This window comes from Aethina tumida, chromosome 1, assembly GCF_024364675.1.
Source record: "Aethina tumida isolate Nest 87 chromosome 1, icAetTumi1.1, whole genome shotgun sequence".
In the NCBI taxonomy this organism is placed as follows: Eukaryota; Metazoa; Arthropoda; class Insecta; order Coleoptera; family Nitidulidae; genus Aethina; species Aethina tumida.
The window spans coordinates 55,821,955-55,844,099 of NC_065435.1; the positions used below are offsets into that span (position 1 = coordinate 55,821,955).

General features: G+C 31.1%; 1 protein-coding gene across 6 annotated transcripts in view; it reads right to left on the reverse strand.

The window, feature by feature from the left end:
- LOC109602479 (talin-2) overlaps positions 1-13,863 on the reverse strand; it is a 37,059-nt gene extending 23,196 nt beyond the window's left edge. For 2 of the 6 annotated variants that reach the window (XR_007547081.1, XM_049961852.1), the window contains exon 1: positions 13,766-13,862. The gene's annotated coding sequence lies outside the window, so the exon portion shown is untranslated. Of the gene's footprint in view, positions 1-13,765 lie in introns of all 6 variants that reach the window. The other 4 variants (XM_049961855.1, XM_049961854.1, XM_049961849.1 and 1 more) reach the window with 3 other exon arrangements.
- Positions 13,864-22,145: the final 8,282 nt, after the last annotated feature.

Below are 22,145 nucleotides of genomic sequence, written 5' to 3' on the forward strand. Positions count from 1 at the left end.
TATATGCAAAAGTATATTAATCATAAAGACATATATTTCTAAGTTGGAAATTATAACATATTTTTTTTCTTTTGCTTCTCATTTATAATTTTACTACAAACAGCACAACGTATTTTATAATATACAAACATTCTGAAATATTTATTAAGATAATAAATTAAAAAAATTAAACGAAAATTACAAAAAGTACACCAATTTTGCTTTATTTAAATGTTAAATTAAATATTAAGATTAACATGAATGAAAGGGGGATCTTTTATAAACAGTTAAAATTAAAAGTTCATAAAGTTTAAAAATTGTCTTGTACAAATATCTACAATTTAAATTAAAGAATTGAATTTTAACTATAAACTTATACAATACCCAATGTTGATATGATTAAAAATCAGTAGAGATGGTTGTTTAAAAAATGATATAAATTTAAATAAAATTAACGTTTAAACTTATTTTTAAATAGCCGTATATGAAATTTAAGGTCAATTTCACATAAATGTTTATGCGACAGATACTTAAATCAAGCATTACCACAGGATTTGTTTGTTGTGAGCGTTTATTTTTGGGGACGGTGCGGTGTTATCTTTCACTCATCCAAGATTTTCCTTCAAAATACGAATAGATCGAGACAAAACGAAAAGGGTAGCATCCCGCCATTATTTTCCGCAACACAATAACCGCACCACAAAAAGACTCTTAATGGAAAATATCTGTATAATACATAGAAAAACAAATCCCATTATTAGGCCCACGAACTTCGGCACCCCCTTGTAAACCGAGCCTCCCCAAAAAATATCACTCGAACTAGGATTGTTGTTAGTTACAGAATTGCGACGAATTCAAAATACGTGTTATAAATAAGCCCCGTTCTATATTTGCAGTGAAAACGACTTTCATGTTCATGTACATATGCTGGTTCTAGTTTTTTATCGAACTGCTATGCAAGATATGCGTGCGAATGTATTTATTAAGTCTGCGAAATTTAATTTGAATGGCATGGAAGCATGTGCGTTCCCCGGTTGGAGGTCGGGATCACGAATTTAGTGCAATTGTTTTAACGAAACATGAACGTTTTTGGTTTTAATGATCGTTCGGATATTGTTTACTTCGTGTAGGTGGAATAAGCCGGAGATGCAACGTCCAAGTTTATAAATAATTCATGGAAAAAACTAAAATATTGCCTGTTTTAAGAGTGGTCCATATATCACGGGGAAAACAACGTTATGAGACAGGATCCACTTCTATTAACGAAGCAATTTTTCTTCCAAATTCGGTAATCTGTACTTATTCAAAAAATAGTTTTATTGTTGGCGAGATGGACTTCATTATTTTTTCTCCGGCGTCCGCCGTCATTGGCCGCGCGCCGATCAAAAGACAAGCCATGAAATATTCTTTAAGATTTAATAATTATTTTATTGGTGCATCTCCATAAAATATACATAAAGTTAGCAAAAAACGGCCGCATCGGGGCTTTGGTGGCGCCGGCGAACTTTTGCCGAGAGTGGCCATAAAACATGCCAGTGGAGGGCATTAAGTCTCTCATGGTACACTAGATATAATTCGATGTTTTCGCTTTGACTTGATAAACTGGAAATAAATTGGAACAACGCACTTCTAATTTTGTTTGCCTCAAGTCTCTGTTATATTGGCAAACATTTTTTATTTTCGCCACTGTTGATTTTATACTGACACTCTTTTCTGTTTGTCCAGCGAGTGAAATGTCAATTTAAACTGCAAGTGTGACAGTACCTAAATTAATGGACAAAGATGGGTTTACATTCAATGAAGATTGGAATTTTTTCGCACAAGTATATGTAATATGAGAACAAATTTTAGAAACGTTCTTTTCAGAAACTAAATGTTAATATAATAATTCAAATGTTAATTGTAAAAATAAAAGCATATTTAATTATGTATTGATTCTGTAAATATGTACAGTAATGTTACGTACACAATTCAGAATAAATTAAAAAATACAGAGAGATTAATATTGCATTCTTTAATTTCTTCAAAAATATGTGCTTGGTGTATGTCTTATTATAACTATGAATTTTAAGATTCTCATCAAATTTACTTCCGTTTAAACAAAGTTATTTATGATTCTGTAAACAAGTTTAATGTTTATGTATACAATAATTTTCTAAATTAAATATTGACGTAAAATTTTTGAGTATTTATTCTGTTAACAATGATTTAGAATAATATGCGAGGAAAGAAATAAATTTAATTAAATTAGGTAATATACGTGAAAGACTATGTCAATTTTTAAATTAAACTAAAATCACCAACACAAAATTTTAGAATAGAAAACAGGAAACAAAATAATCCTTTCCTTACATACAATTTTTGGCAGCTTTTATTTATCTAATTGGAAAGTTTTTATATGGTTATGATTCATAATATTTGTTCAACATTTCCTTACACTAGATAACTTCCAAAGGTTGTTCCTATATTTTGAATTTCCTATAACATGGATTTCCACAATATTTAAATTAATTTAGACATAAAAAAATATTAGGCAAATTAATAAATTAAGAATAACTTCATTCAAACTATGTTAAAACATTTTTTGTCAATTTTTAAAATAATTAGCAATACAAAATTTTGGAAATAGAAAACAGGAAACAAAAAATATTTTCCTTACATTTAATTTTTGTTAACCTTTATTTATTTAATTGGAGAGTGCAGTGATTTTTTAATTAGTATTTTTGTATGAATATTTCAATTGTTTTCTTTATTTAATATTAACAGAATATTTCGGAATATTTTACAATTTACAGACGTATAAATTTGATATTAATATGAACACATTTTGGTTACCTTTTTATAATTGCTATTTTCCAAGGGTTGGCATAATGTATAAAAATATAAAATTAATTATTAAGAAATAAAAATAATATTATTGAATATTGAGCAATGGTTTATTTAGTAGGTGATTTTTGAACATTTTTATAGCTAACCCTGCATCATGCGAACCGGACGGACAAAGTCATAACCGAGTTATTTATCAAACGAGGTAAATCCATCTTCGGAGACCCACCTCCCGGTAGAAATCCGGGCCTCGGCGGCGGCAGTGTCGGCACATCCCGCACGACGAAACCGGGACCCAGGACTTGGGAGCCGCCAGTCTGGCGCCGCCCGCCGTCAACATTACGACGGAGTCCACCCCACGGCATCCAGCCCGGGCGCAGGGGGGTCGGCCGGGGGGGAATGCCGAGAGGAGACGCGGATCCCCCGGACCCCACGGACGCCGATAGAGATCTCTCTCGCGGAAGCTCACAGTGGGACGGTGACTGGGTCTCTCCGTAATTAATTAAGCTGCATGGGGACTTAAAAAATTGTCCAAAATGACGTGTCATAATTGGCGATTGTTTACACGTCTCCGTCTTCCTTTCGGGGGCATTCTTTAACGATTATTTTCGGAGTTTTGTTTAAAACTGCTGACGAGATGACAAAAGAGCTGATTAATATTCCTTTATTCGATATGATAAATAGATTTGATCTATCCAAACTGTTTCGTGGAAACTTAATCAGGCAAAATTATGTAAGTGCTAATTAGTCGATCCGTTGTGGATAAAACCCAGACCATTGTGCGTGGCCTGTCAGTCTCCGAACTATCTTGACTATCTGGACAACTTCTTCTCGTAAAAGAACACGCGCCTGTTTATTGATAGTGCCGGATTAAAACTTTCCAGATTCCGGGGCGGTTTGTTTATGGGCTGGCGGGGTGGCGGGTGCGGGGACTGCTTATTTATCGAGATTGCGTAACTTTTCCTCATTGTCCCCCTTGGAAACGATAACCGGGCAGCGCTAATGTTTACAAGGTTCCGTTACGCAACTGCATTTCAATCCCTAAGATATTGCCGGATACCATAAAGATTATTCGGCGAGATTATGACGCACACAAATGGATTATATCGTCTCTTGTTCGTTCCATCTGTATATGGGGGCGGTGATGTTCACGATCGAACTGAAATTTACGATTGAACTGAAAAATTGCATCGTCGACGCAGGTTGCGAAACACTGCGGCGGATAACATGAAACGAATTTTACGTAATATATACGAACATTTCATTTATGATGGCCGACCTGTTATTAATTGGCAGCTACTCCGGTCCAGGTCTTAAATTAGAAAACGTTTCTTGTGTTTGTTTTTTCGTGTTTGATTTAATTTCGCTCACCGGTCATAAATGCCTACGCTTATGTATGTTGTTTGTTCGACCGTCGGCTTTGTAATATTAGTGTTAGTATCTTCACTTTCTCTTCCTGCATAGATAAGGCTGCGTGTGGTGAAGATAAGATAAAATTGGATGACTACTACTTGAAATGATTTTATTTATTGGAAGCTAGATGTAAGTTCTGTACGAGTAAATATGAGTAAATATATTTGAAAAGCAATTAAAACTAATAAATTGCAATTACTTTGAAGACTAATAAAATTGCTCCTGGAATTGTACAGACTTAAAAAGACTTGAATTTCTCATCTAAGAATATAAATAAATTCAACTAATCATGTGAAGACTAAGAAGAATCTTAGTAGAATAATAATAAATCTAAAATTTAGATTAGGAAATTTCTTAGTAAAGCTTTAAACAACATCGTCAAGAAATTGTCCTTAATATTATCAATTAATCGATTAAATATTCGTACTGTAAACATTTTTAACTGTAACATGAATTTCCTTAATATTTTAATTAATTATACATAAATTAAAAAAAAAAATAACTACCCAAAAACTAAGAATACACTTCATTCAAACTTCATATTAAAAAATAAAACGTGTTAAAACATTTTTTAATTATTAATTTCTCTATTTTAATAAATACAGAAGTTAATAATAATAGTGTTGAGACTAATGATGGTATGAATAATTCCGTGAATAAGCCCTGTAATACATTTTATAAAGTGAATCAATTAAAACGCGATTTTAAGAAGTTTCTCTGTTATTTATTGAGTTATTAGTCCTCTGGCGTTTGATGAGTTCTGTCTTCACTTTTTCGTACTAGTTTCCCGGATTCTCTCTAAATATGTTGTGTATCATCATCCCAAAAAAAAAGAAGAAACAAATGAATGAGTAATACTCGAACTCACAGAATCGGTTCTTGCGACGTGTTCGTAGCTGATGCACTAATACGATGTTGGCGTTAATAATCACTTCATACACAGTTCACGATCACGATCACGTCGAGGTCACCAAATTGCTTGTTAGGAGTGATGATGGTATGAATGGACCCGTGAATTTGCACAGTAATATATTTATGAAGTGAATCAATTAAAATGCGATTACGTTTCACTGTCGTTTATTAAGCTAACCGTGAGTCGCTGAAGAAGCCGAATCGAGTCGAGGAGTTTATTTAGACGAATTACAGACTAAATCAAGAATTCGAGTAACCGGATCAGAGAACGTGGCCAGAAGAATTATAAAAACGGAGTAAGGAGTCAGCCATTTTAAAGAGAGTTTAGGTAAACTTCTCGAGCCGAGGGGCTTTTTCCAACATCCGTGAGACAAGCAGTGCTAGAAAATAGAAAATTTAAAATATTTGAGAATTACTACGTTTGCCGTAATTATTATTACTTATTAGGCCCTATAATTTAAATAATATCAAGAAATTTCCCTCAATTTTCAAAGTTTGTTTCTATACCTTTGTAGTCTTATTGTAAATAATTTATTTTTATTTTAAAATAAAAAAATACTATGTGAATAACTCAGATAATTTAAAATATTTTTTAGTCGTTAGATTTTTATTACAGTTTTTGATCAAACAATTAAGTAACATCTTCAAGAAACCTCTCCCAAGATTATTTAACTAAGTTCTGAAAATTGTTTCAATATTTTTGTATTCTTAACTAAGACAAATTCATAGTTTAGTTATAACATATAACATAGTTATAATGGTAAAATAGTATGCTAATTAAAAAACTAAGAATTAAGTTAATGTATTATTAAATAATTCATGTATTCATATGTATGCATTTTTTAATTATTAATTTGTATATTTGTGAGATTATTATTACTGTAAACATTTAAATAATATCGACAAATTTCCTTAAATAATAATTAACCAACATACAAAGATTGTTTACATATGAGGGGAAAAACTAATGTTTATATTTGATAGTAAGTTAACACACAGTAAATGACATATTCAAAAAGTCCATCTCAATATTAATTAAGCCATTTTCAGAGGTTGTGTCATTTTTCTGTCGAAAATTATTTCTTAGTACAGTTATAATATGTATTTCAATTCATTCAATCAATTAAATCAAAGAATTTCAATATTAATTAACCAATTTCTAAAGATTAATATAACATGAATATATAAATATTATTTTTTATTATAAATTATTATCTAAATTATTAATTTATGTATTAATAGTGTTGTTGTTTAAACATTTAAATAATATTGTGAAATGTCTGTCAATATGCACCAACATCCAAAGATTATTCCCAAAATAGTAGAAGAAAAAAGTAATTATTTGAATAATTTTGTTCAAGCAATTAAATGGTATCGTCAAGAAATATCCCTCAATATTAATTAACGAACTTAATAAAGTTCCCATATTTTTGTAATTATTTTTACTAAAACCTTTTCATAATATAAACATAACATGGATTTTATATTATAATTGTAAGGATACGTTAATAGAATAAAAAATATATAAATGTAAATTATAATAAACAAATTAAATTTTTTTAAGATTTTTATAATTATTAATTAGTATTTTCGTCAAGCATTTAAATAATATTCACCTTAAATATTAATTAACACCCACCGAAAGATTATTTACATATTTCTGTAAACATTGTTAGTGTAAAAAATTTCTTAGTATGGTTATATCATGCATGTTTCATCATAGCATTTAATAATTTGTACATCCTGCCCAACCTTGTACACTTATTACTTAAAAATGTCACTGATTGACTGCACATAACTATCAATTCGGCCAATTAATTTACACCCAGAATAAATATTCAGTAGGCGTACCACCCCCATAAAATCACCTCTGGATAAATTATGCTCCATTTTAAAGCAAGATACCAAACACAACTGGATTTAGATGTTTATAGTGTCAAGGTGATTTGTCGTCATTCATTTAATGCGGCCAACGCTTTAATACAGGAATGTTTATTAATATGGTTGTACAAATAAGGTGTCCGTCAAAATCATCGTACTCAACAGAAGCAAGATTCATTCACTGCTCACTGAATCGACTAACTTATATTAGTCATAGTCATAAACAACTTATATATACAAATATAAAACTGAAAGCGTTTATTTTTATCGCACTTATTGAGAAATCCAAGATGATCATCGGCGGATTTAAAGGGAAATTCAGAAGCGATTAGATTTAAATCTCTGGATGCTACTTACTAAACTTAACACGTTTACGTGAGGGTGCTTACCTGTAAAAAGAATACACATTCTGTAATTATATATTAATAATATTTAAATAACATAAAACATCATGGGACCACCTAACCAAAATACTTTCGATCCCTCCAAACCCAACCCTGAAATGCGGCACTTGAAGTGTTCATCAACACTTGTTAGTGCGGTCGACATTTATCAAAACAGAAAAAAGGTCTGCTTCCGTTTCGAGCTATTTCAGGCGGTGCCACGTTAAAAATATGATGTGCACACGCACACACGAACGCGAGATTATAAACGTCAAGCTTCCCCGTTTATTGATGCCGGCGGCTCGCTTTCCGAAACTTTCTGATCGCCTTTGGAAATTGCACGCTTTTCTAGAGCGCGATCCCTTGCCGATTAGGCCAGCCTCGAATTATGGGTTTTATAACATAATCGTCAGTTACGTCCGACTGCGTAATTCTGGCCACTGCAAATAACATGGCAATTATGCGGCGGACAACTGCACAACTAATGTGGAGTTAATTAGGTTTGTTAAAATAGATGGACGATGCGGTACCAGGTGAACTATCTTAATCGCCCACAGTTCCTCGACGACTCCGGCTTTAAATAAAATTCATTTAATTTTGTTTAAGATATTTTTGCCGCGGTTAGCTCATAATTAACTTTGCATTTTAGTCGCTCTATAAATATTTTCGGTCTACGTTGCGCTTTCTGGCCATCACCGTTACATAAATTTCAATATTACAGAAAGAATTCTCGTTTAAAATTCCACGTGCACCGAAAAATTTTATTGATGCGGCCTTTAAATAAACAAATCTGTGCGTCACACAAAAATCAATTCAATTATATATACACACATTGTTTCTGTGTCATTTAACTATGTGATGACAGAGCCCTGATTTAATTAAAGCCATATTAAAATGTATTATATGACCCATGTTTAACTGATACGGGTCGTAATTATATTAAATACTCACCAACAATATTTTTGAACGCGAGTCACTTAAATATTGAAATTAATAAATTAACTTACTTATTCATTTGTTAAAATATAATAAACTATTTTGATTTTGATTTTTCTAAATTAATCTAAAATTAAAAACATGTTTGAAGGTTCTGAATTTAAATAAATAATCTGAATCAGGCTCAGTTAAACAGTAGGAAAAAATTCACAAAGAATAACTAAAAAATATTTTTAATATTTTATATCTCTACAATTATCAACTTCTATATAAGGTAACAATGTTTAAAACGAAATGAGTAAATGAAATGAGTAAGAATCTGAGGCCGATGTTTGATCTACAGGGAGCACGTTTATCTTATACAAAAATTTGTTTGTACTCTCAGTAGAAATAAAATTACTCATATGTTGATATTTTTCTGAATTAATTGTTTCAAGCATCATTTTTATAAAAAGTTCATACACTCGAGTGTATATTTGTGCCAAATTTAAATAAGTAATCAGAATAAAACTTTTTTAAACAATCTCAATTTTCAAATAGCAATTCAAAAACAAATACATTTTTATGCACTTTATATTTCAATAATTTATCTATAGCAAAACTATAGTTAAAATTAGAAATAAGTTCTTGCTGTTTTGTCTATTATGATATCCCATAGTTTGGTACAAATATAAACTTAAACTTAATAAACAATTTCATATTTAAGATAATTATAATTTTTTAGATAAGCAAGAGTCGGCATTTATGATCAATCATTTTTACAATAACATTACCGCCAGTATACGCAAGCTATAAAATATAACGTGTTTACTTTTCAACAGTTTAGTTTATTTACAGTGTTAACAATTGTAAAAATAACATTATTAGCAGTGCCAATGATTTTTATTACTGTAATAATGATATTCGAACCATACCAAATATTTTAGCACTCTAAAAAATTTTAAAACAAACACCATTAATAATCATTAATAATTAAATTCTGAAACGGAATAGTTGAAACATCAAACTGGGGGACATATGCGATGCATTATCTCGGCTCGGGTCGCAGTGTCTAATGAGTTGTCTATGCGGAATTAACACCCCATTGTGGGGGTATAAATTAACATGTAAGGAACACGCATTCATTCCAATCAGCCCTGGACGCGTCCATCGTTTAGTTTATGCACCCCGCTCATTTCAACTTTTCATGCTGATTAAATTGCTGAGGAGCAACCGTTTTAACTGCTGGGCGTCGTTTTATTAAGCGGCCGGAAAACGGGCCTAACGAGGATCGTTCGAATTTGTACAGTTGGTCGCGAGAAATGCTCGTCTGGGGACGTTTTCATGCGACTTAATTGGATACTGTATTTGTTATCTTAATTTTTTTTTGAACAAGATCTTCACCATCATTGCAATTAAGGGACGATCCGGCCATCGGGGATAATGTGGGCCAGAAAGTGATTTTGTTTTATCGGTTACCGATTGGCGGCGATGGTTTAATTTCACTTTAATTATTTGAGAGGTAATAAACAATGGGCCGTTAATTTGGATTATTTTCCAGCAAACAAAATAAGTGCGTTCATTCGGTAACTCCCGATGATTATACAAACGCCACGAGACAATTATTGAATGTTGCGACTCCCTCGCCTTCGTAATCTGCGTTGGGATTAATGACTGAGAAGAAAAACACACCCCCATTGTTCTGGGAGGATGTTCGCCGTATTAGATCGTGATCTTTAAGCTGATGCACTTGCACTTTTCGTTCGACGTTGAAAAATCGTCGTGGCCAAGGGACTAAGATGTTTTCATTATAAAGTAATTTGTCATTGAATTGTTTTCTGAACCTTACAAATGATTGTTTCGCGTTTGAAAACTGTAAAATTTATTCCGATACAGAGTAACAATTTTCATTGCGTTGTAAGCCATTAAGATTTCACACGCGGCTCCATTAAAAAGCAACAATAATGAGGCCTTACACTGAATCTTAAGTAGTGTTCATGTGATTAATAAAAAGCGTCAGCGCATCCATTATAATTGTTTATGACATGTGAATTAATACAATTTACTCTTCACTTGTTGTTAAATTGTAATTTTCTATCCGATTTGTTCTGCAATGTTTATTTTGAATTAATTAAACACATCCAAAACGTCTAGGGGTATTAGGGGAAAAAACGTACGTACGTAATTTTAATTTTAATCGATTAATTCGTGAAGGGTTAAAAAGGTTTTTACAATTTATTATAATTAATTTATTTTAATGAATATTTAATGATTTAAATAATATTCCGGCGATTACGTGAAATTCGGGTGCGAGGACAGAGAATCCATTAGAAAGAAAAAAGTGATTCATCCTTCAGAACGTCGTTAAGGCATAGACAAATTTATCGCTGGAAAACCGCTGAAATTATAATCAAGGCACAATTCATATGCAAGCTTGGAGAGTCGAGTACTAATTGGCCTATTTTTGTCCACTCGTGAATCACAGACGGAACACAAACATAGATACGATGCCAAGACGGGACTGGAAAATCCGCGAATATTACGTGAAATCGTTTTGTAACTTCGACTGTGGACCAATTTTCGGAACCGAATGTGAATGTGAAAGTGGGAAATTCGCTTAGCGTTAGCAGAATTACGCTTTTCGTCATTTTTGTGAGGTCAGCTTATGTGTACAGTAGAATAAAACTATTTTATAAACAGCAGGAAATCCTCAAGTATAAAAAAGCAATTTATATTGCCACTCACAAATAGGTCAAATCACATATAAGATTATGAGTAAATAATGTACAGGATGTCACAGATTTTTAAGGCTAAAATATGACAATAGTTCAAGTTTTAAAAATACAAAATTATTTTGATTAGAAACTGGTTCAAAGCGTAATTTGAACTCCAAAGCACTTTATAGAGGGTAACACCAACAATATTTTACTTAAATCCAAAGCTTTACATCTTTTTTGTGCGTTTATTAAATAAACTGAAGTTTTTTATACCCCTGCCCGATTTATACAAAAATATAGTTGGTAAATTAACACTAAATGATTCATTACGTACTTAATTTGCAGCCTAGCCTAGCCTACAAGTTCTGGACATAAAATAAGACCACATAATTTATTTTTACATTAAGGTAATTAGGTAAGGTATATAAATAACATTGTCACTCATAAATAGGATAAATTGCATATAAGATTATATATAAATAATTTACAAGGTGTCATAGATTTTTAAGGCTAAAATATGATAAGTTCAAGTTCCAAAATTACAAAATTATTTTGAGTATTAATTGGTTAGCAAAATGTAGTTTGTGACCATAATTCCAAATCTAGATACAGTTTTAAAGCACATTATAGAGGGCGACACCAATAATATTTTAGTTACATCTATGTTAAAGCTTCACATCTTTTTTGTGTGTTTGTAGGTTCATCAAATTTTTAATTAATAATCCCCGTAAGATTTGTACAAAAGTACTGTTGGTATATTGATATTAAATAATTCATTATATATTAAAATTGTAGCTTTAATTTGCAGCCTAGCCTAGCCCACAAGTTCTAGCCATTAAATAAGTCGGTGTAACCTATTTTTACCAACTTTTACATTAAGGTAAGTTAGGCTTTATCGTACTAGTTTAGTTAAACGAATTGAAAAATAATATAAATAATAATGATTAAATAATATTGCCACTCACAAATTTCTAGGGCTAAAGATATGACAATGTAGTTCAAATTTCAAAAATACAAAATTATGACTATTAATTGGTTCAAAGTGTAGTTTGTGACCATAATTCCAAATCTAGTTACAGTTTTGAAGCACATTACAGAGGATGACACTAACAATATTTTACATACATCTAAACTTAAAAACCTTTTTTGTGTCATTATTAAATTTTTAATTATAGTTTTTTATACCCTAGAATGATGTGTACAAGAATATAGTAGGTAAATTAACATTAAATAATTCATTATGTATTGAAATTGTAGCTTTTACTTGCAGTCTAGCCTAGCCCATAGTTCTGGACATAAAATAAGTCGGTGTAACTTATTTTTATCAGCTTTTACATTAAGGTAAGTTAGGATATATCGTCATATTTTGGCCAAACCAAATAAAAAATAATATAAATAATATTTCCAAATGGATTTTTAAAAAAGAAATTAAGTATATTAGAATTTAAATCTATAAAAATGGCACTGAATTAGATTTAGCTAGTTAATTAAGATTAATTATCATAATTACTTAAAATTAATTATCATAAAAACGTTGTTAAGAAGAAATTTAGAAACCCTTACTTTACACACCACTGGAAAAAGTAAATATTTAAACGGAAGGGGAATAGGACGATTCACGAAACATTTACAGGAGAAACTAGCATAATATTTAATCAATAGAAGTTCTCAGGGCTACTCGTCGACTGAACCTGTATAAATCAAATTATTCAAAGTATGCCATTAAATTCTTGCGCAGGCGTTGAATATGATTGATTTCTAAGTAAGGTTAGGTTTGTTGTAACATTATTTTTATATTTATTCCACACTTTTGAAAGAGTGATATAGTCGTACATATGCGTAAAGTTTTATGTGTTTCTGCGGACAATTTACGTGCAAGTGTTACTTGTAACACCGCAATAAAACAGAGACGCATTGTTTTCACAGCACCCCGACATTTGAAACTGTCAACGCACCGCGGAAAAAAAAGACAAACACAAAATCGCTGCGCCGACTTATCTGACACAAACAATATAAATAGACAAACTCAAGGATAACAGAAAATTTAAATACACAAACCAGCTTCCTTCCGCAAAAATGTTTATCAGACGCGATTGGCGGACGGAAATGTCGAAAACAATATACCGCAACTTAGAAAAAAAAAACGAAAATCAATTAAATGCCAAAACGAACGTAAGCGGAATGAAGACGGCGTCAAGGGAACGAAACTACCCCCGTCTCGCACGCCCCTGCGACCAATGAAACGGCCCATTATCAGACGAGTCTCGGCCGTACGCAAGAATATAAATAAAATGGGACGTCAGAAATATTGATTAGCATAAGAAAGCGGGGCCCACATTTCGACGACGTCCTTTCCGATGCACACGAATTTTTCCAACGGATCCATCCCTTATTTAATGACGAGACATTAACGCGGACACCGCACTGCCTCCCCAAAAATCAATGTTTTCCGCATCTGTCAAACTGTTTTTATTTACATATACGGTCATGTCCAACTTAACCCGCCGGTGGTGTTCGGTGCGAAAAGCGCGGAAACGCACCACCGCAAACGTCGTTTTCGACTTTCGTTAAGGACAAATTTAAACGTTTGGTCGGGCTTCCGTACAGAAATATACGTATTTATAACCGCTTCGAAAACAGATGATCGTTTGCGACAGTGTTTTAACCTGATCGACGTCCGTTTTCGGGGTTATGTTACGGCCGTGCGTTAAGGGACGCGTTAAAAAAGTGTTACGGTACCTTTGCGATATATTCCTTTTGTTACATATCGATGAAAAACACTCACTTAAAACATCGGATTTTGCAAAGCTAACACGCCCAGCTCACTTGGATTATACTGTGTGTAGACCTGACGCTATCTCGCGGTGATTCCGCGAATTACGCTCATCAGTGGCGTAACATAATTGTACTTAATTATGGTGCCGCCGATGATTCGTGATAATGAGTAAGTTTTATATTTTTTATTGTTTTGATGAGTTTATTTGTTTGCTCATCTGACTATTAATTTATTACAGCATTAAATGTGCATGTGATAAATTTAATGGTTATTCACAATGTTATATGCATATAATGTTACTAAATAATTAGTAGTTTGTTTTTAATACTGGTCATCTTTGTAACAAATTTCAATAGTTCAAGAGTATCTGGCGTGATTAATTTTAAAATATTGATATATCAATTATAATCGATATGATGCGAGTCACGAGATTAAATTTTGATTCTGGGTATTTTTTCGCAGAGTACTTATAAGTCGAAATATTTGATTTCAGATTAAAAAAACACCAGTCACCAGAGATTTTTTTAGTGTGGTAAATATGTTAAGCTCACATTATTGTATTATTAGTCTTATTATTATATTATAAGTCTTTAATAAATTACAAAGAAGTTTTAAATTTAAAAAGGGATCAATTGTTTACAAATTACAGAAAGTAAAAATAAGCAATTTTAGCTAAGTTAAAAATAAAATGACAAAATTTTGAGGCAATATAATTATATATAAAATTTTCTATATTTGAGATAAAATTAGAAATATTTTCATAGCTTCAGGTAAATTTCATTATCAGTTTGATACAATTTCCTACAAAATATAAACAAATAAAAGTTGAACAAAATCTAAACGTATATCATATATAATTCAAATTTATAAAGAAGTTTTTTGACCTATAACGTTCAAACTTCTCGAGTAATAACCACACTATGAGATACAATACTACAATTAAAATCCAATCATACCGCAGAGGAAATACACTTACAAAGTAAGTAAATCAAGTAATGTTGATTAAATTTAACTACTTAAGTGTGGCTCACACGTACAAGTTTAAAGAACTACAAAAAAGTTTTTAAATTTCAAAAAGAGTAAATTATTTACAAATCTTGAAAAGTATAAAAAATATATTCCCATTGATTTTTGTTTCCAGCCTTTGAATTTTATTTTATATTCATTTTATAATAAATTTTTCCTAAAGAAGGTAAAAATGAATTAAATATTAAATATTGATATATATATATATATATATATATATATATATATATATATATATATATATATATATATATATATATATATGAAACTTTCAAGTTTCATAGTTTCAATTAAATTTCATGTTCAATTTGATAGTTTCAATAATCGATTAACCGCTTCCCTTACTTACAAAATTACCTAGAAAATTCTGGGTAAACGACCAAATAGTCGTAAAAAGGCAACAAAATATTTTTAAATTCAAAAAGGAGTAGACTATTTACAACTGTTACAAAAGTATTATTAATAATACATAATATTAATAACAGTCACCGGAGAAATCTTTTCATGATCAGTCATGACTAAAAAGTAAAGCGTTTTAATGTTACTTTATATTCATTTTATAATAGATTTTTCCTGAAGAAGTTAAAATTATTAATTAAATTGACAAAATATTAAGTTATTACAATTATACATAAATTTTATAATTCCATTTAATCTTTATGCTCAATTTTAATCAATATTTAAAACACCTCTCTAACTCATCCCATCTCCCTGACTAAAAAGTGAAACTAAAATTCATTTCTTCTTGATTTTTTATTTTCAGCACTTGAGTGTTCACTAAATTTTTCCTCAAGAAACTACAATTATTTATAAAACTTTAAGTGTTGAGATAAAAATTTACCTGTTACTGTGTTACTTATACGAGTAGTTTCAATTAAAAGTTAGAAAAAGTCAAATTATATGTATCTGTATGTACACATTAATATTAATAAAACGAACTTTATTAAATAAATATAGTCAGTATAATTTTGTGTTTTCCTGTACCTACCCATTTCCAGTGTATTTATTTAATGTACAATAATCAGCTAACGTGAGTAAAGGTAAGTATAAATAATGAATTTCCTTAAATATTTTAGTCATTGGTGTATGTTCATAGAATTGTTAAGCAATTTCTACTGAACTCACATTCTCATTAAATGATCAAAGTGTGAAAGCGTTTTCCTGAAATATACATATTACCGCAAAACTACAAAATTACAAGCTACAGCACTTGAATGTTACTTTATGTTCATTTTAAAATAAATTATTCTTGCAGAAGCTAAATTAATATAGCGAAATATTGATATAATATAATTATATACAAAATTTGAGTTTTGAGATAAACTGTTAGCAATTAAGTTTCATGTTCAATTGGGTCGAATGAAATTAGAGATTTCATATACAATTTGGCCAGGTCAAATTATACCTGTTCATAAGTATCTAATATGTCAACATTTTTATATATTTTTAGTATGTATCTGTATGTACACATTATTATTGATAAACTGAGAACTTGAGTAAATATGTATAGTCAGTATAATTTTGTTTATCTATACCTACTCATTTCCTGTGTATTTATTTTATATCATCTACAATAATCAGTCAAGTATGCATAAATAATGTGAATAAAGGTAAGTATAAGTATTTTTGTCAATGATTTATGTTCAATCATTAAAATTTTTTATTGAACTTCTAAAATTTACATTGTCATTAAATGATCAAAGCATGAAAGTATTCCGGAAATATAAATATTACCGCAAAACCACATTTTCATATCTCCTACCGCTTCCGAAAATTTGTCTTGAAAAAATATTAATATTTCAAATTTCCTATTTAAATATTGTTAATAATATTTTTGATGAGATATAATATATAGTTTAGATAATAAGCATTTATATAAAGTCTCAAAATTTCATTGATTGATTGATCACAAAAATAATTACAAAATGTACCTGGTACCTGTACCAATCCAATAATAATAAATGATCAAGCTGTGATTTATCGTAAAAGCAATCCAATTGACCCTGGATACCAGGAAATATTAATTTTCTCGTTAAAAATGATCACATCCACAGTCCATCCAGGCAAAAGAATGCAAGAATTTCGGGGGATCTCAATCGTCCCAAATGCACATCCTCGAATGGGCAATAAAGTAGTGTACAGTGGTGAAGCATGAATTTTGGACGATAAATAACCCATTAAGGAGCGAAGAGGAGCAACCCTCTCTCCGTTCGATGACAAAACGCGGGGCCGTTCGGGGCCCTCTGGGACTGGTCATGCGGAACGATTGCATTTCTGAGACCCCCCCAGAATGGGGCCGATGTCTTTTTGTCATCGGGGATCATAAAACAGATTCGCGTTTCAGATAAATTATGTGTTGCGCCGTTTCGAATTGTTTGCCGGCGATTTGTCTCAATTTCGATGGCTACGCTCTGATTGATTCCGATGGTGGTTCTGCGGGGTTCGAGCTGCGGGGAAATTTTGAGTCGTCGCTGCCATTTCTGGTATTGCCATGCTCAGGAAATTGATCGTAACGAAATTTCCGTGAGCATTGCTTATCTTGACAGAGTAATTCTAGAGACGGATTGTGAACAGATATTTTTCACTTGGAAACGTATAGATTAGTCTCTATATTTTTCTTAAAGGTAAATATCAACCGTAATTCTTAAGTAGGTGTTAATCGTCGGTTGTAGAAACACTCGAGCCACCTACGTTGATCGAAAGTTTCACTAATCGTAGCACCATTAGGCGTGGGCGATGTGAAATAGGGCATGGAAATTACGTTTTTAATCTTATAAATGCAATGTTTTTATATTGGTTACAAATAATGAATCACATGTGAGTTATTTTTCCGGAACCGTAAAGATTCCAATCTAATGGAAATGTCGGTGCGGGATAAACGTTACAAATTAAACAAATCTCGATAAATATCAGTTGTATATTTATATTGTGAACATCTGAAACATTAATTCAAGAATTATCTGAATTGTCGATCTTAGTTTCTAATCCCCGATGACGAAATGTTATTGCGAGGGTGGAACTGCATCTTACGCATCACTGCAACATCTAACTTTATCATTACGGCGCGATCATTAATCAAATTCGCCATCAAAACAGTTCAATATCAATGTGTCAGAGAAAATACGGAGATGAATACAAGAAACGTTTTGATAAAATGATTGTTTGCCATCGTACAAAATGAACAAACAATGCTCATACATCTCTCAAATATTTTAGAATTAATGGATTAAAGGATTTCCATTGTGGTGGAACAACGGACGAAAAACAAAGTTACAACAAAGTTTTCTTAAGTGCGAACTTACCCGCAAATATCAAACCCAGCAATAATCCAGTAAATAAAATCGACGGAGATGTCGTAAAATAAGTGAGAGCGTCGTTAAGATGAAACCCCACAAGATATATCATAAATATCCACACCCTCCCATACACACAAACACAAGTAATGTTCACAATTCATTCGAATGTATCGAATCAATCAAACTTATCAGTCGGCTTGGTCTTGATTCTCTTTGTGCAGCCCAATAACAAAAATTGGTTGTTTGTTATCAGTATCAAACGCACCCCAATAGAGTCAAATTTAGATAAATACATATGAAATTTATTTATATGTATTTGCAAACAACGAAGCAGATAGATATATAGCTAGTGCAAAAGGAAATGATAGTGAATTTACCACAAAAATGTGATAAAGAGATAAGGAAAATATTAAACAAAAAAAGATTAATGCAATGTTTGATTAGCACGTCATGTATCTAAATAACAATTATTTTTTTGTTAATGAAAAACCATAAATTATAATAGGAGAAAAATATTAATAAATTATTTTCTCCTATGTTTCAGAGGGCGTTACGTGTACGTTTAAAATTTAAATAAATATTACTACAAGTATATGCATTTTTACTATGGAATTATTGTAGGAATATTTTCATCTTAATATTTTTTTTTATTTTTCAACATACAGTAGTAGCCATAATTATAGCAATTAAAATATATTAAAAATATACTACTTGAATTGGATGCCAGTATATATGTTTTTTGTTTTTTCTGTTATTCTTGTGTCTACTATACAACTGGTGAATCTAATTTCATACGTATTTTTTTGTTTTTCAATGGACAAAATTATAATAAATTTTTACTTTATGGTCTTTCATTTTCTGTGAGTTTAAATCGATTATTTACTAGCGATCTTTTATCTATTATAAATATTTAATTATTGGTCGAAGTAAAACTGTAAGAAAAATTATAATTCAGTGTTAGCAGGACTGAGAGAACCAAGAGATAGATGGCTAAATAAATTAATGGCTTCCCGTATCAAACAATTTAGAGAAACTGGCCAAGTGGCAGCTACGAAAAAATTGCCCAAGTTCATAACTTAAGAGAGAATCAACAACTGGATAATTCGAATGTATTCAATCCAATCTTATTGTCAACTAAAATTAAATCCATCCTAGAGAAAATGGGACTTGCTGAAATTTGTTCAAGAACTGTGGAAGATGGAATTCGTTTGACACCAGTATTATAAGAAAAACCCTAATTTCTACTAAAAATGTGAAAGATCAATTTTAATTTGCTTAGGAGCACATTCTCTGGACCACAGAACAATGGGGTTTTTAGTGTCGAGACTAAATTTAATTTATAAAAAAAGTAATAGTTATGCTGCTTATGTTAAAATTCCTACATTGTCAAAACTAATAAAAGTTTGTTATATCTATAGTGAAACATGGTGGCGATTCAATTATGCTATGGAGATGCTGCGTATGTCCCTTATATTATATATGCAGAGATAAAATAGTCGCAATGAAATAGGTACTAATATTCAAAGTGTAAACATTTCGCATATTTTTTGAAATAACCATACAGACCATACAATCTTGTACATATTATTAACATTCTACAGTATATTTTAATGTTACAAAAAACTACTTTATATTTTTTAATATCTATAGAAAAACTAAAATATTTATCATAAAAGGCTTTATGATTTTAATTAATTCGCGAATTGTTGAACATTGTTTATCGGTCGTCTTCACCATGCTGCATCATGAAAAACGATGCTCTTGGAAGACCTATTGTACAATGAAGACGACTTATCTTCTAAGAATCGATATGAAATTGTTAAGACCACTGCACTTCTGCAAAAAGGTCGATAACAGAGGTACGTGGTAAATTTGCTTCAAACAAGTCAGCCGGCTATTCACAGATTATGGAATCGATGCAGAGATATTGGTATCAGTTATAAGAGATCATATACTTCTCTTCAGAGACTTACTACTCCTCAAGAAGTTCGGTATTTGGTTTAGATGTAACTTTAAGAGAGAACAAGAAGAGCTAGCCAGTTAGGAAACCTTCACTTTGTGGTCATAGTGACACATTTATATACTCAAACCGTACGTTAATGAATTAACTAGAACACACAGTAGAATAAGAAGAAACTTCGCTAATAAACATATTAACTGGAACATAAATTAGCGAGTGACCAGTCCCAATATGAATCCGATAGAACATCTTTGGGACATTCTAGGGCGACGCATAAGAAATCTGGAACCGCAAGTAACCTTCAGAGAGAATGGAACAATGTACCCTAAGACTGGATCTGCCGGTTGATGCAATCAATGCCTCAACATTGCGCCGAACTTCAAAGAAGTAGAGGAGGTTATACACACTATTAATACGTTGAATTTTTCGACATTTTATAATGTAACATTATTTTAATTATTAGCGCATATTTTCATTTTTGTTACGCCCTTCTCTACTATGATTACATTCTGTAAAATTTTTTATTCAGTTGTTTTTATGTACGTGCTAACTATAAGTGATCAAAAATTTGGACATAAAATAAAAAGTTATTAACACTTTTTAAAGTAATATATACCTATTTCATTATGACCAGTATATAATAAACAACAATTTGCTTCCATATATTGAAGAAATTATGTTCTTAATAAATAATTTTCAACATGAAAACCATCATAAACACAAATCTAAAATTACCCGTCCGATTCTCCAGACAATAATCCTATAAATCCTTAATAAACAAATTTGAAAAATATATTACAAATTTAAATGAACTCATCACAGTAATTTAAAAAGCTCCAAGGAATATAGACATGTCACATATTCAGAAAATTATCGAATCTGTGCCACAGAGATGGGCCAAAATTATAAAACAAATTATATACAGTGTTAAATACACAGATTTAATCATTAAAAATTCTTTTCAAAATTACGGTTGATACATTTATGTCCAACTCAATTCAGAACAGTTCACATTATATAAAAAAATTATGTCAAAAATATTTAATCACATATTTTAAAAGTTGCTATAATAATGACCACTACTGTACATATATTTCTCGTGGAACTTAAAATCGAACAATTTAGAAGTATCAGAAAATTAATTTTTGTCACAATAAATTTTCGTTAATAACAAAACTTGCAAATCCTATTAAACACAATCTTCCTAATGGTCCAAGAAAACACGCGTCAATTCATTTAATTCATTAAGTGGCAACTGTCGTTTTCAACGTTATTACTCCTCTGATGTAAATTAAGTTTTATGGAGATTATTAAGCCATATTACCCGACCCCTAAAACTATACACGGAATCTGTAACCGAATTTACCCCAGCTAACTAAGTGATTTAATCCACAAAGAGTTTGCGATTTATTCGATACTTTTCCACCCCAATTTTTCCACCACCTCGTTTATATACGTGTCATTCGAACTAATATACGAGAGCACCCGATTAATTTTCTAAACACTAGTATCTGCACTAAAACGTTGATAATCCTTGTAATATTTTTATGGAGGGTTACGCCAGTAAATTCAAACAAATGAAAAAGTCCCAGCGGCAGCAGAAAACTACGAAAGGCGGTAAACAAAACCATAAAAGACATCATTGAATATCAGTCGGGTTAGGGAAACTTGGAAATGGGGATTCGCTTGTTTTTGTATCGCTTCCGGAGCTGACGCACTTCCGGAACATGTCAGCGACGAAGAAATGGTCTGCACTCTCTACGGACTTTTCTGCACGATTCAGGAAAGGGGGTAGCTTTCCAAATTGATTTCTGATGCTAAATATGAAAAAGACATGAATAAAATCGATTATCATCCAAGAACCATAATAGATTACCAGTAACAATAATATATTGACAAACTACCATAAAGTTGCGCTGGGAATATTTTGAGGAAACTCAACAGTAAATCACTAAACTAAGTATAACACTGGTCTTAATATTATTCAATTATTTTCTTCTTTTCTTTGAAACAAAAATGATTATTGCAATAAATAAAATAAAAAGATAGTTAAAAACACCA